At 41.0% G+C, this 15,626-nt stretch overlaps 1 protein-coding gene across 1 annotated transcript in view; it reads right to left on the bottom strand.

The window, feature by feature from the left end:
* LOC144753053 (cytochrome P450 2D6-like) overlaps positions 1-15,626 on the bottom strand; it is a 466,095-nt gene that overhangs the window by 183,826 nt on the left and 266,643 nt on the right. The window lies entirely within an intron of this gene.

Genomic DNA, 15,626 nt, shown 5'->3' with positions numbered 1-15,626 from the left:
GAGGAGTTTGTGTGCAACTGAGATAGAAACAAAGCACTGTAAGATAGTCCTGCTTCAGAACAATACATATCACCATTGGCAAAAGAGAATGCATAATCGTGCTAATTGCGGGGGTTGCAGAAAACTCTAGCAGTCATTTTGTGCCCACTGCGGGCTTCCTCCTATGAGTTGGGTGCTAGCCAGCAGGTGGGTGATAGAGGACGGCCCTGCAATAAGAAGAATGAGGAAAGGATGCCCTTGGGAAATACAAAAAGTCCCCCCCCCCCAAAAGAAGAAGATCATGGACCCCTTAAGAAAAGTAAATACTTTTTTGTCGGGTGGAGAAGAAGTAGAGAGAGTTATGGGCTCTCTTTTGGAAGTAAACAAAATAGTGAGACAAGCAGGGAAATGTTTTATTAATATTTATTAATACCAACGCCTGCTAGAAAGTAACCACACTTATCTTTTACAAGAACATGCAAATATTATGCCATGTTTAGGCAGCAATATGTTTGCTTTGATCTTTTTCTATTTTTTGTAGCATATGCTAGCAATACAAAGAATGCCATGGAACTAAGAGCAAAGGATTGATTTTAAAGAGATTAAAACGCCTTGTATGAAATCTTTGGTTTGGTCAGAGGCATTTTAGCACATGTTTCTGTGAGAAATTAGGTTGTTGTTTGAAGGGGGAGGAAGTGACCCCTATTTAAGCAATAGCCACAATCCCATCAGGGTGAACTGTAACATTCACTAAATTAATCTGTGATTAACCCTCTGGTAGCTTGCCACAAAATCAGTCAGGGTTAACTTTGAGGCTATGTGTAAAATTTTTATGCTGCACTTATACAGCAATAAAGTGAGAATACAAAACAAGACAACTCACATAACAATTTAGAAAAATAGTGTATATTGTTATAAATTATTTGACACCAAAAGAACAAAAATCCAATGAGTGGAACCAGATATATGCAATTTCAAAGTTTTAGGTAAAACGGTGCCTAGAGGTTCAAAGGGCCAACTGTGATTATCTGGTTGCACCGGACCAGGACAAAGTCACACGTTTTGGACAACTACAATCGAGTATGGTCAAGATACAGGGACCAAGTAAGGCCCACTTGACAAAAGTAATTTAAATTCTGGTTGTGGAGCAATGTAAAGTCCTGTGTTGAGGATGCCTCATGCAGCAGAGGGGATACAAGGTTCTTGTGTGGAGATGTGTCACTCAGAGGCAGTTCAGGGGGAGCTGCAGTGGCGGTGAGAGGTCAGTGCTTGGAAAGGTATCAGAAATGCATTACGCAGTGGTTCCCATGCAGCGTCTTGGCAGGCGATTCATCACACTATGTTGGTTCTGCTGAAACCACAAATGGTTTGGTAGAACACCTTCAGGCCCAATTCCAAGGGTCCTGGACTGGGGTGGCACCAGTTAAGGGGGACAGGATTCACAGCAGGCAGAGTCTAGGTGCTTGGTTCAAGATTGTTGGAGCCTGTTATGGCCATGAGGATCTGATCCGGAGGATAGCCAACTGGCCCTTGAAGTCACTCTGGTGGTTCTGGGTTGACGATACAGGTCCAGCCTTTCACGCAGGGCAACAGAGTAGCAGTCATTTTTTCAGAGCAGTGCAGAAGTCCTTCGGAGTCTTCCACAGGTCCAGTGGTGTGCTGAAGAGGGGGTCTGAGGGTCCCCTTTTTTTTATACATGATGCCTTCTTTGAAGTAGGAGGTGATTCTAAGGAATTCCCTTTGAAGTGCTTGAACTTTCCTGACTCCCTTGCCCTGGGCCAAAGCTGCCTACAAGAACAATGTAGGGGTGGAAAAGCTTTATGTGAAGGAAGAGGACAGCCTATTCAGTTGGAAGTGGGGTTGTGCCCAGCTCTTCCCCATCCTGTCAGTATATGGCCATCCAGGAGAATCTAATCCCTCTATTGTGTGGCTGTCTGGGAGGAATAAAGTATAACTGCCAACTACACCCAGGCATGTGACCCAGGAGAGGCTGCAGGTTTCAAATAGTTTAGGGCGGGAAATTGCCAACTATCTAAAAGTGATAAACATGAAGCAAAATGATAGAATGCACTCCTGTTTTGGAATTTGAAGGCTTTTTTACTCACTCCTAGTTGTGCTGTAGCGTGCAATCTGAACTTGGTCTGTCCCAAAGTCCACTAATGTACCTTACACATTAGGTGGTACATGTTCTCGTGCCACTCAGTCATACTGTCTGGAACAAGAACTATGCTATTCACAATAAACCAAAAGTTCTTCATGTAATCCATGTATAAACCAAATGTATTCAATCATTGTGATCCAAAAATCCATATCGTATATTTCATTCACTTCAGGGGTAGTGATAATTCACATTATTTTCAAATGGCAAAAACATGCCCATCCAGGCCTTATTCGTTCTGGGTTAGCCCATCCTTTTGAACCCAATGCATTACGAGCTGTATAGCCGTTCGTCGGGGGTAACTGGAATGATAAATAAAACAGAGATATTCATCTGTCCTGTTCCTCTATTAGTTAATCACATTAATCATAAAAGTAATTTTTTTAAAGTGGCATTTTCAAACTTGTAACTCAAAATCTGACATCATTAAAAAAGATCATTTTTAATTATTATTTCTCAGGCACCAAACATGAAATGCGTACTTGCTCCTAATCAAAGGTTAGCACTTATTAAATGTATAAGGCAACCCAATGTTATCCTATGGGAGAGATAGGCCTCACAGTTGTGAAAAACAAATGTAAGAGTTTTTCATTACCAAGACATGTAAAACGTAAAAGTGCATGTCCAACCTTTTAATCACAATGCACCCTGCCCTAAAGGCTACCTTGCAAAACCATAGGGGGTGATGGACGGAATGCTGAACAATGCAAGCACTCACCCCCAGTCAACTGATTTGGGTTTAATTCATCATCATTCAGCTCACTCCGCCACCCCAGTTCAGACATGGCCATATGCAAATCAGTCTGACCCTGTGCCTCATGGGAACAGTCCAGCCCGAGCTGCCAAGCCATGTCTTCTCTGAACTGGAAACAAGCATCCTGGGACCGGTTTCTGGCTAATCAGCCGTCATCAGCAAGGCTAGCTTGAATCCAGTGGCAAAGTGATCAAGGGACCCACGTCTGGACATACCCTGCCAACTTAGGGCAAACTTAGAGCGAACAAAGCAAAACCAAAGGGGATGATGGACGGAGGGCACAGGGTCAAGACTGATTTGCATATGGCTGGGTCCAAACTGGAATGGCACGGTGAGCAAAAAAACGATGGATTTATGTCCAGATCTCTGTACTGGGGTGAATGTATGACATTGTTCTGCATTCTGTCCATCAATAGTTCTTTTTGTATTTGTCACCCTGAGTGGGACGGCTATGCTCAGATGTGAATCCCGTGCTCTCCATGCCACCGGAATCAAGCTATTCTGGCTGAAGAGGGGTGAAACCCTGAAAACGGTCCTAGGCATGGATGCTTGTTTCCAGTCCAGGGAGGACCTGGCCTGGCAGTTCGGGCTGGACTGTTACCATTGGGCACAGGGTCAAGACTGATTTGCAGATGGCTGGGTCCAAACTGGAATGGCATGGTGAGCAAAGCAACAATGGATTTAGGCCCAGATCTCTGTACTGGGGTGAATGTATGACATTGTTCTGTATTCTGTCCATCAATAGTTCTTTTTGCTAAAGGCTACCTTGGGCCAACCTTAGGGGTGACTTTTATGCAATAAAAGGGGACTTTAAGGCCTAGCAAGGGGGTTACATTGACAAGTCGAATTTGCAGTTTAAAGTTGCATTCAGTCTGGAATGTTAGACCTGGGACACATTTTAAGGGCGAATTAAGTGGGTGGCCCACTAGTCATGTTTAATTTACAGGGCCTTGGCATATGGTATACCACTGTACAAGGGACTTATAAGTAAATATGCCAATCAGGTGTAAGCCAATTTTACCATGTTTAAAGGAGAGAGCATGAGCAGTTTAACCACATGGATGCTGAAGGTCTTCATCTGCTGTGCTGGGCCATAATGTTAATGGGTGTGGTCATGACGAGCTCAGCTCGTCATGAGCACCCTAGAGGTATATGCCATGACGAGCTGAGCTCGTCATGAGCATGGAAGGGGTTAACAAAGGATAGCTGTGGTGAGAAACAACCACATAGTACAATTACCACACAGTCTTTGCCGTGTATATGTCTTTACAACGCGTGCCTTTACCACACATATGCCTTTACTACGCATTTCTTTTAACTCTGATGTGTATATATTTAAACTTTATACTTAAATAAATTATTTTTTTATATATATCACATGGAAAATAATGTCATAACAAAACCTTGCGGTCCGGGTGTGAGGACGGAAACCAATGATGAAGCATGTCATCATCAGGTGAGTGAGGGTTCTCATCTTTAAAGAAGCTCTCTTCCGATAATAATACTACACACTAAACACATATACACACATATACAACTATTTTTGAACTGTGCATTTTTTCTGCTTTCTCTTTATATTGACCAGACGTACTTTTTGGTGAGTTTTATGATAAATAGGGAGTAATACGCATCTGGTTTAGCCTCTTCCGTTAGATCCTGCCAGCATGTTTTCATCTATGTCTCGGATCTGCTTCTGCGCCGGAAATACCCTCTTCGGGTAGCTGTTGCGCATTATAAATTCAAATAATAAATAGTAAAATAAATAAAATAAAAAAACATGTGACGTGTATTAATACTTGGTTTCAACTGTGATACTCAAGTATTACCTTTGTAATCGATTTAATGACAATTTAAATAATGGAAAAATCAGTACTGCAAATTATTTTGAAAATATCACAATATAGTTTTAGGTTTGGGGTGCTAGTGATAAGGGGGTAATGGATGGGGACATGTATGCATACTAATGCATGAATTGTGATACTTAAGTATTAAGTGTGCAATCCATTAAATATTAATCTTAATAATTTTAAAATTAATATTTTAAATTGTTTAAAAATATAAAAATAAAGTTTTAGGAGCGGGATGTAGGCTTATTGAAATGAATTAATACACAAATGTCAACTGTGATCCTTGAGTATTAAATTGTAAACAGTTTAATAATAACGTAAATAATTTTAAAACAATTATTGCAAATTAATCAAAAAATATCCCAATAAAGTTTAGGAGAGGGATGCAAGTGGTATGCCTATCCTGATGGGTGCAGAAGTGTATCAATAGTCAGACATCAACTGAGACACAGGAGTAATAATTAATAAAAAAAATACTGTAAACAATTTAGGGCCAGCTTCCAATGTCGGACGGACCGGAGTCTGTCGACATCAGTTGTGAACTGGAATGGAATGACCTACTGTCCTCGGTTCCAGACCAGTAATTAGGATGCAACCGAACACTGTTTGTTTGCAAACCTATTCTTTACAATGGGAGCATGTATCCTGAATGGAATGCATGCTCTCATTGTAAAGAGCAGAGGTGCAGTTCAACCTTGCACCCTGTGGCAGGTGCCTCAAGGTGCCTGGCACAGGGTACATGGATCAACAGGAAGGCATCGTAGGTAACCTCTAGGCTGCTATCTGGAGGCCTTGTACCCATGGCGGCCTTGCTGGGGGCCCCAAAAGTGGAATTCCCACAGCCTTTCTGTGTTGGAAAGGCCAGCACAGAAAGGCTGTGGAAATCCTGCATCGTAATCCCTTGGCTGGAAAGAGTTGCCCGAGGGATTGATGGAGGTTTTCCGAATGGCAGCCGGGCTCTCCGAGCACGTCGTAAGCCATTCAGAAATCCTATTTGGGATTCCTTTCTGACTGACCCCATCAAACTGGGTCAGTCAGAAAGGAATCCAAACAGCTGATTCCGATGTGGTCGGATGGCTCCGACCGATGGTCAGGGCCGTTTCTGACCTCATTGGAATTGGCCCCTTAGAGTTAAAGATTGTTAACATAAAAGTAAAAAACACATGTAGAAGGTGATAAAATATATATTATTTCTGTGTGGGGAGAGAGGAAGCAGTATCACTGCGTGAAGGGGCATGCAAGTGGACTCACCATCACACTCCCCTAAACAGGTAGCCGCAGCGGATTTGACCACTATGGCCAACAGGATTGGGGCACCACTGGGTGAACAAGTGCCTTATTACTTAAGGGGCACTAGCAGCTGGAGTCAAAGACCAATGTAGAGTAGCGTTTGGGGCAGTGCACGGAGTGAATTTATAGCGAATGAGGATCCTAGAACATAATCCAATAGGAGTGGACACCTGAAATTTCAAATAGGCTCCCAGGTGTAACATCTTGCATATGTGAAACCGGCACTGAAGAGAGCTATCTTGGCTGAATTGCGTCTGCCTGAGCATTTCAAGAACTGGAGATCTTACCTCTAAGCACAAGATTGTATGAATAAATATCACTTTTATCCCACCCGAGTAAGTGTCGGACCTATTCTTCTGGTGAGTGGAAGTGTTAACAAATCATGTCTAAAACCTTTCTAAAACTATTTTAATTAAAAGCAACATTTACATTTCTTTGTGTTGTGTTTTTTATTGGTTTTCCATTTTGGAAGAGGAAGATAACTCCTTTGAAGAAAAAATTCAGGAATTTTTTATTGGTTTGCTTTTTTTTCTATTTATTTTATTTTGGGAAATACAAATGTTATAAAAAAATATTTTTTTTGCTTTTTGGATTACCTTTTCAGAGGTTTGGTGAAGAATAGCACATGAGTTTTATATAGCATGAACTTGACCCGAATTAGGTACCAGAGCACCTTACATAGCACCAGTTGCATTACAAGCCGACACATTCATTTTTGTTAGGCATGGGGAGATTAAGTGATTCGCCCAGAATCATAGGATGATCAGCGTCATTGCCGAGACTCAAACCCATTTCCCCAGATTCAAGGTTGACTGCCCTAGCCGTTAGGCCAACTCCCCTCCCCTCTCCCCCTGTTGTGTTCATCTCTTTGGATAGTTGGACTACTTGAGACTCTTGGTGAGAGGTTTCACAAAATATCATCAAGAGTTGAAGTTACTACAAATAGGGACTAAGATAATTTTAGCATTTTCCCAAAAATAATTTGAAAAAAGAATGCCAAATAATTTGTTTATATGGTCAAAACAGGAGAGCTATTTGTGTAGAAGGTAGTAGTGTAAAATTTATTCAATATAGTTGAAGGAGTCTGAAGCTCCCATTAATGGAAATTAATGAATATTTGTCAATAATCTTTCTGAATCTATTTTTTTCAAAATTTCCAGGAAATGATACAGGTGGTGATGAGTTTTTTCCTATTGAGTTGTTGAATTAATTATGCCAACCTTCTATGGCATTATTAGGGCCCGAATATGATGTGGTTTGGAAATCATTCAGGCAGAATCGGTTTGGGAAGGGTTTCCAACTGACTCAGATTGGGAGAGTCGGACCAACTGATTACGACGCATCTGGGTGCTTCCAGATCCTATTCAGTCGGTCTCCCTTTGACTTCATTGGGAGCCTATGTTTTGACCGAATGCATAGGCTCCCATTGAAGAAAGGGGTGGCTGGGGGAAATCGGGCACCCTGTGATGGACACCACCTGGTGCCTGCCACACTGTGCATGGCTGGTAAGGGGGGACCATGGGCAATCCCATGGGCCTGATTGGGAAGGCTCTGGGTACAGGGGGGCCCGCTACAAGCCCCCAAATTCTGATTCCGACTGCACTATTCTGGAATGCTGTCCAAATCCAACATCGCAATTGGTCCTTCAGAAATGCGTGCCATAGAGACATTCGAGCCTGCTCCGTACTGCTCGGTCATTCTAAATTCGTAATCGGTCGGTAGAAAACCTTTCCGATTCAGTCGGAAAGACACGTTCCTGATCTGACTCGGACGGAGCAAATGCCATTAGAAGGCCTTCAAACCGCATCGCAATAAGCCCCTTTGTTTATTCACTTCCTTCAAAGCAGTTTTAATAACAGTCCCACCACTTAATAGGAAAATGTGGTTTCCACCTGTGACTCCACCTGCTTAGATGGGCAATCCATTTATCTTAGAAGTGATTTAGAAGTGGAGCTAATTTTTCCTTGTTTTGTGACAAATATTCTGATTGTATAATTGAAGTGTAGAAGTCATCCACACAACTCAGGAGGTAAAATACACAATGCTGTTAGTGTTTTTTATTTGATATTGCAGTTTACTTTTTGACATGTAATCTTCAGCTAAGGATGCTTTTTAAATTTTTCACCACTATGGCTGGGAAAAGTGAAAGAAACATCTCTGAATTTGTGTGTTAAGATATACTTCAGTAATATGTCATTCAAAGTCAATTATTGTTTTCCTAGGACTTATCTTTACCATTTTGGATTTTACAACTGTTAAACATTCAGTAAACCATAAACTAATGGGATGTTATTGATATTAATGTTTGCATTAGTAGTACACATTTGGGTGAATGGGTTGATTTTAATAAGTTCTATCCATCATCCAAATCTCACTATTCTTCAGGCTTACTGTGTTATGTACTGCACTAAAGATTAGTATTCAGTTTAGAGGGTTCTTGTTATCATAGATTAGAAAATATTTGCTAGAAAAAGAAACATTGTGTTCTGGGGAAATATTAATGTCAGGATAGGTCTGAGGAGTTACCCTTTGGGGATTACTTGCCCCTTTTTGTCTTTATACCACATTTATAATACTTGGCATTGTGGCCATACTGCTGGCAACATGCATGATGATGTTCTGGGATTCTTCTGTCAGAACTGAGCCATAGGGTTCAATGAAGGTAGCCACAAGTTTCTTTATTTGTTAAATACTTTCCCTAACTTCACTCTCCATTGCAGAGGCAGAGTGGTTATGGTCTATGGTTCTTATTACTGTGCAACCAAGAGAAACCGCTCTGCCTTTGTAAAGGGGTGAAAAATACTAAGCACATATCCAATGGCTCCTGGGCACAGTTATTCTCTCCTTACAATAAATGTAACCACCATACTTTAACAGTCTATGCCATGTTTTGATTTGATGAAGCTGGCTTGCTTTGCACTTTCCAGTTTTCAATGATTTGTAAAAGAAGCAGCAAGAATATATCATTTAAATGTAATAGTATTGCGGTTTGTTCTCTTCTCTGTAATTGGTCCTGCTAAGAAAAAAAAATATAAGGTTAACTGTTAAGTAACAAATGATGCATTTACAATGTTGAAAGTAAAAGAAATTGTTTTTTGTTAGTTCGGTTTCTGTAATAAGAAACTTGCTATTATTTGATATAACTTGCTAATATTGTACATGTGTTTTTGATGTTAAAATGTTACCTCGTGATTTATTTCTTGTTCCTTTGTCATCAAAAATTTCTGGATGGTATTTTTGGTTTGCAGGAGGTTTTCATCCCTGGTGTGGTTTTTGGTTCTTTGTTGTCTATCTATGGGCAGAAGGAAAAACATAGAATATTTTCAGCTTGTCATGCCTTTCTAAATTGCTTGTGCTTACTATTGACTTTTGAATTACTTACTTTTCTCTTGGTGACTTTCTTTTAGTTTTGCTCGATGATTTTGCAGCCTTTCTTTTTGATTCGAAGTAATTGTTTATGCTTTCGAAGCTTTGTCTTTATCTTGCTTATATGGACTATATGAGAAATGTGGTTGTTGGTTGACTGAAGTGTAAGTCCTAGTCAAGCAACAACCACAATCCTTTGTAGAATGAAGCACAAAAAGTCACTTAACTAGCCAGTGCTTTACTCTGGGTAGCTTGGCACAAAAGGCAGTCAGACTTAACTTAGTGGCAATGTATAAAGTATTTATGTAGCACACAAACAGTAATAAAGTGAACACACAACACACGAAAAATCACAGCTCAATGTAGAAAAATATAGTACATTTTAATAAATTATTTGACACCAAAATTCCAAAAATCTAATCAGCATAACATGCGTTATGAATTTTTAATGTTTTTAATGAAATGTAGAGCTTAAAAATCTAAGTTCCAATCACAGATATCTATATGTGCAAGACTGTCTCAAAGTCGAAAGTTAAGGCTGACCGCGATGGAACACGGTTCGGATACAAGAAGTGGATTGAGCCCAGACAGCGCTTGTCTTCGTATTTAGAAATATTCTTGAAGAAAAATGTCTGAGAAGGTAGACATTCAGTGGGGCAAGGCTGTAGGAGTGAGCAAGCCTGCAGGAGTGTTCACGGTGGGAGTGTCATTGCTGGATGGCCTTAGAACAAAGCAGCAGGGAAGGTTTTTACCTTTAGCCTTAGTCATCAAAACGGAAGCCGGAAATATCCAGTGGGATGAAGCAGAGGGTAGTAGCCGAAGACAGTTCTATGAGGTCAGATACGCCTTTAGTGAAGGACCACTGAAACAACGAGAGTTAACAGGTGATAGTTTGGCCCCAGTCTTCTCCTGATTCTCAGAGCACTTTTATACCAAACATTGTCAAAGTCCTCATTTTTGGAAATCAGCCATCTGGGCAAATTAAGCACCACAACGAAGGGTCCAGGACTGGTGGGATACCTTTCAGGGTTCAGAACTCACTCAGGATGGATCTAGGAGTGGGTTCAAGATGGTGGGAGCCTTTTATGTCCCTGTGGCTCTGAACAGGAGTCCAGCAAACTAGCACATGTAGTCACTTCTGGTAGTCCTGGGTGCAGTTGATGATGCAGGGCTGGACTCTGAGGGTTCAAGTCAGGCTTCAGGCAACAAAGTAGTCTTTCCAGGCAGCAGCAGTCTGGCAATATCCATATGGCAATGGTCCATAAACAGTCAGTTGGATGGACCTATTTTTTTACCCTTGTGCCCTTCTTCTGGAAGGTGGTAGAAGCTTCTGAGAAGGTTCTTTGAAGTGCATGGAATTTTGTGATTCTCCTACCCTGACTCCATGCTGGATGAAGTGACAATGCAGGGTCATTATGCTCTTTATGCCACGAAAGCAAAAGGCACACAATTGATAGATGGAATGCTGAACAAATCAAAACAATCACCCCAGTCAAGAGATCTGGATTAAATCCCTCATTCTTTTGCATCCTAAGACCGGTTTCAGGTTTTCAGCCCTCATCAGCCAGGATAGCCTGGTTCCAGTGGCACAGTGAGCCCTGGACCCACGTCTGGGAATACCCAGTAAACTTAGGGTGAGAAAGCAAAAGACACACAATTGATGGACTGAATGCTGAAATAATCAAAACAATTACCCCAGTCAAGAGATCTGGGTTAAATCCACCATTCTTTTGCTCACCATGCCACCCCAGTTTATTCCTAGCCATATGCAAATCAGCCTTGACCCTGAACCTCATAGGAACAGTCCAGCCTGTACTGCCAAGCCAGGTCCTCCCTGTACCGGAAACAAGCATCCTAGGACCAGTTTTGGGCTTTGAGCCCTCATCAGGCAGGATAGCTTGATTCCCGTAGCACAGTGAGCCCAGGATCCATGTCTGGGCATACCTGGCACACTTAGGTCGAGAAAGCAAAAGACACACAATTGATGGATAGAATGCTGAATAAATCAAAACAATCACCCCAGTCAAGAGATCTGGGTTAAATCCATCATTCTTTTGCATCCTAAGACCGGTTTCGGGCTTTCAGCCCATATCAGCCAGGATAGCTTGATTCCAGTGGCACAGTGAGCCCGGACCTATGTATGGAAATTCCCAGTGCACTTAGGGCAAGAAGGCAAAAGACACACAATTGATGGACTGAATGCTGAAATAATCAAAACAATTACCCCAGTCAAGAGATCTGGGTTAAAGCCATAATTCTTTTGCTCACCATGCCACCCCAGTTTAGACCTGGCCATATGCAACTCAGCCTTGACCCTGAGCCTCATAGGAACAGTCCAGCCTGAACTGCCAAGCCAGGTTCTCCCTGTACCGGAAACAAGAAACCTAGGACCAGTTTTGGGCTTTCAGCTCCCATCAGGCAGGATAGCTTGATTCCCGTAGCACAGTGAGCCCACGTCTGGGCATACCTGGCACACTTAGGGCGAGAAAGCAAAAGACAAACAATTGATGGACGGAATGCTGAACAAATCAAAACAATCACCCCCAGTCAAGTGATCTGGGTTAAATCCATCATTCTTTTGCTCACCATGCCACCCTAGTTTATGTCAAGAAAGCACACAGTCTATTCAGGTGTAAGTGGGTTGTGCTCAGCTCCGCCCCCCATCCTGCCAATCAATGGCCTATTGAGACACACTAATCCCTCTATTGTGTGACTGTCTGGGAGGAATTCACAAAGTCTGCAGCTACACCAAGTCATGTGACCCAAGACAGGATGCAGCAACAAAGGGCTAAGGGCAGGAAAATGACAACTTTCTGAAAGTAGCATATTCAAAACTGTAATGAAAACTTCCACTTTACCATTAGAGAGGGTTTATCTTTACAATTTCAAAGGGACCAAACATGACATAGCTACCTTCTTCCAATTGGAAATTGCATTTATTAAATGTAACAAGGAATCTCTGATGTTAATCTATGGGAGTGGTAGGCCTCACAGTAGTGAAACCCAAATATAGGAGTTTTTCACCTCCAGGACATGTAAAACTTAAACATACATGTCCAGCATTTTAATTACTCAGCACCCAGCCCTATGGGCTACCTTGGACCTACCTTAGGGGTGACTAATATGTAATAAACATGGAGTTTAAGGCTTGACAAGGGGGTTTAAATGCCAACTCAAAATGGCAGTGCAACACTGCATTCAGGCTGCAGTGGCAGGCCTGGAACAGTGCTACTTAATTGGGTGGGACAATAAGTGCTGCAGGCCCACTGGTAGCATTTAAATTACAGGCCCTCAGTATATAGTATACTACTATCCAAGGAACTTATAAGTAAATTAAAAATGCCAATTAGGTATATGCCAATCAAACCATGTTTAGGTGAGTGATCACGAGCACTTTAGCATAGTAGACCTGTCAGCCTTGGGGTGCTCTTACCCCAAACATTTTTCCTACCTGCCTCCCATTTTTGCTGAAATTCTTTTTTATTTTACTTAGCTCTTTGTGCATTTTTACACTGGTAACCAGTAAAAGATAAGTGCACAGAGTCCTATGGCCTACAAAATGAACTAAAAAGTAATTTTCTCCCTGAGTTTCTGTCAAGTATCTTCATTGAGGTCTCAGGACCAGCTCTTGCTATGCTGCTGCATTGCTCTTGCACCTGTCTTTACCTTGCTCTTTCCCCTGTTTTTTTAATGCCTTCTCATTGTTTTCCCTTGTTCTCACTGCTTTCTCTTTGCTTTCCCCCATTTTTTGTGAGCCTTTTCCTTGCTTTTCCCTCATTTTCCCAGTTTTCTGCTTGCCTGTTCCATATTTTGTGTGCCTTCTCCTTTTCCTTTGTTTTCTTTGCTTTGTCTTTGATTGTCGCCAGTTTTAGTGTGCTTTATCCTTGCTTTTCCTGTATTTTCACTGCTTTCTCCTTGCTTTTGCCCCCATTTTTTATGCAATCTCACCAACTCCAGACCACCACCTCAATTCCGGAATTCCAAAGGGCCCTCAATACCGGGCTGTTCAAAAGGGCCTTCTGGACCTGTAAGCGCATGGATACCCTGTCAGGTACTTAGCCTCACTTTACAAATTCTGATTGATTTATTGGTACATAGTAGCCAATCTCCAGCACCTTACCTGAGGTAAGTACTTGGGGGAGTTAGAATAGTAACTGTGCCACCTGTAACTGTCAAGCACCTTCCTTGAGGTATGTATTCAGCATAGTTAGAATGGTAAATGTGCCCCCTCGCTATCCAACACCTTCCTTGAGGTAAGTAATAGTAATTGTATCCCCCAGTCACTGCCCGCGCTTTCCCTAAAGTGAGTACTTGGTGGAGGTAAAAAAAAGTAATTTTGCTCCTCACTCGCTGTCCAGCACCTTCCCTGAGGTAAGTTCTTGCTGTGGCTACAGTCTCATTAATTTGCACAAAGGTTATATTTTTACTCACATTAATCTTCACAAACTCTCTGTGTACACAAGCTTCTCAATTATTGTAAAAGTAAGCACACATTTTTAAAATGATTGGTTCTATGATTTCTATTGTATTTTCAATGTGAAGTAATTGTGTAAGTTATACTTACTTGGCTAGGTAGATGCCACTGTTTTTTACGGTCTCTGATCAACTCTCCTGTTCTCTGTAGTCACATCAGAAGGTAGTACACCACTACTCACAAAGTTGTAACCATTAAAATGTATGCTTTTTATGAATTAAATCATGACTACAGTCATAATGATTTCTTATGTTCAAATGTAATGTGTTTTTGACCTTCTTCTCAGAATATGCCACTCATCTTGGGGCCTGATTACGATGCGGTTAGGAAATCTTCCCAATCGAATTGGTTTGGAAATGATTTCTAACCGACTCGGATCGGGAGAGCCCGACGGACTGAGTATGATGCATCCGGATGCTTCCAGATACGATTTGGTTGGACTCCCATTGACTTCCATGGGAACCAATGTTTCTAAACGCTATGTAATATGGCCCTCAGTCAGTAAGACACGTCCCTAATCCGATTCAGAAGGAGAAAATGCAGTTAAGAGGCATTCCTAACAGCATCGTAATCCGGTCTAGGTGGGAATGCTTTCCTAACCGCATCGTAATCGGGCCCTTGGTTGGGGACAGAACTTCTACTTCTGTAGAAATGAAAGAAAGTACGATTTCTTAAAAGTAAATACTGTTTAACTTATTGATTAAAATGTTGCACCTTGTTGTGATGTTTTGCTTTAATTTTTATTTATTTTGAAAATATTTCTGATGTGTTGAGTTTATTTTTGTTCTGTTGCTTTAATTTATAGTAGTGAAGAAAACATGTATGTACTGTCACACTGTTTTGCATTATGTTCTGTGCTAACATCAATTTGGAAACATTTCTGTAGGATTTTGAAGCATTGCATTGACTTGCCATGTGTTGAGTTCTGTTGCCTTTTGTTGTGTAGAGATGCACAATGTATATATTTTCTAAAAAGCCACAAAGTAATGTCAAAGCACATTATGAATCACATTGTAATTATAAGGAAAGGAATTTCTAATTTCTAATTTTTCAAACCATATTTCTTGCAATTTTATTTTTAATTTTAAAAAGTTGCATTGTAAAGTTTTGCATGGTAACAGCATGCATGGTAACAGTGTGCATGGTAATTGTTAATTTAATGCATTTATATGTATGTTTGTGGTGTAAACGCCTGGTAAAGATGTGCATGGTAATATATATGTATTGTAAAGACTGTGTGGAGACTGCATGGTAAAGGCATCTGTGGTAAAGTGACAAATTGTAACATCATACAACTGCCATGGTAAAGTCCTAAGGGCTAAAAAATCAAATCAGTAAAATTAGGAGGGTGGGGGGGGGGAGGCAAAACGTTTTAGGGTGAAGACCACCCTATGGCTGAGAGGTCCTTGGCTTCTGTCCCTGAGAAAATCGTGGCTAATTCACTCTAAGATTTTGGACATATTTCTGATGTGTTGAGAATATTTTTGTTCTGTTGCATTAATTTATAGGGGTAAAGAAAAAATGTATGTACTGTTACACTGTTTTGCATTATGTTCTGTGGTAACAGCAATTTGGAAACATTTCCATATGATTTTGAAACATTGCGTTAACTTGCAATGTTTTGAGTTCTGTTGCCTTTTGTTGTGTGGAGATGCACAGCGTATATCATTTTTTTAAAAGCCAAAAAGTATTGTCAAAGCACATTATAAAAGACATTATAATTATAATAGAAAGGAATTTCTAATTTCTAACTTTTCA

Source organism: Lissotriton helveticus, chromosome 1_1, assembly GCF_964261635.1.
Source record: "Lissotriton helveticus chromosome 1_1, aLisHel1.1, whole genome shotgun sequence".
NCBI classification, from domain to species: Eukaryota; Metazoa; Chordata; class Amphibia; order Caudata; family Salamandridae; genus Lissotriton; species Lissotriton helveticus.
The sequence above is the reverse complement of the archived record's forward strand: the minus strand, read 5'-3'. Positions and strand labels throughout refer to the sequence as shown.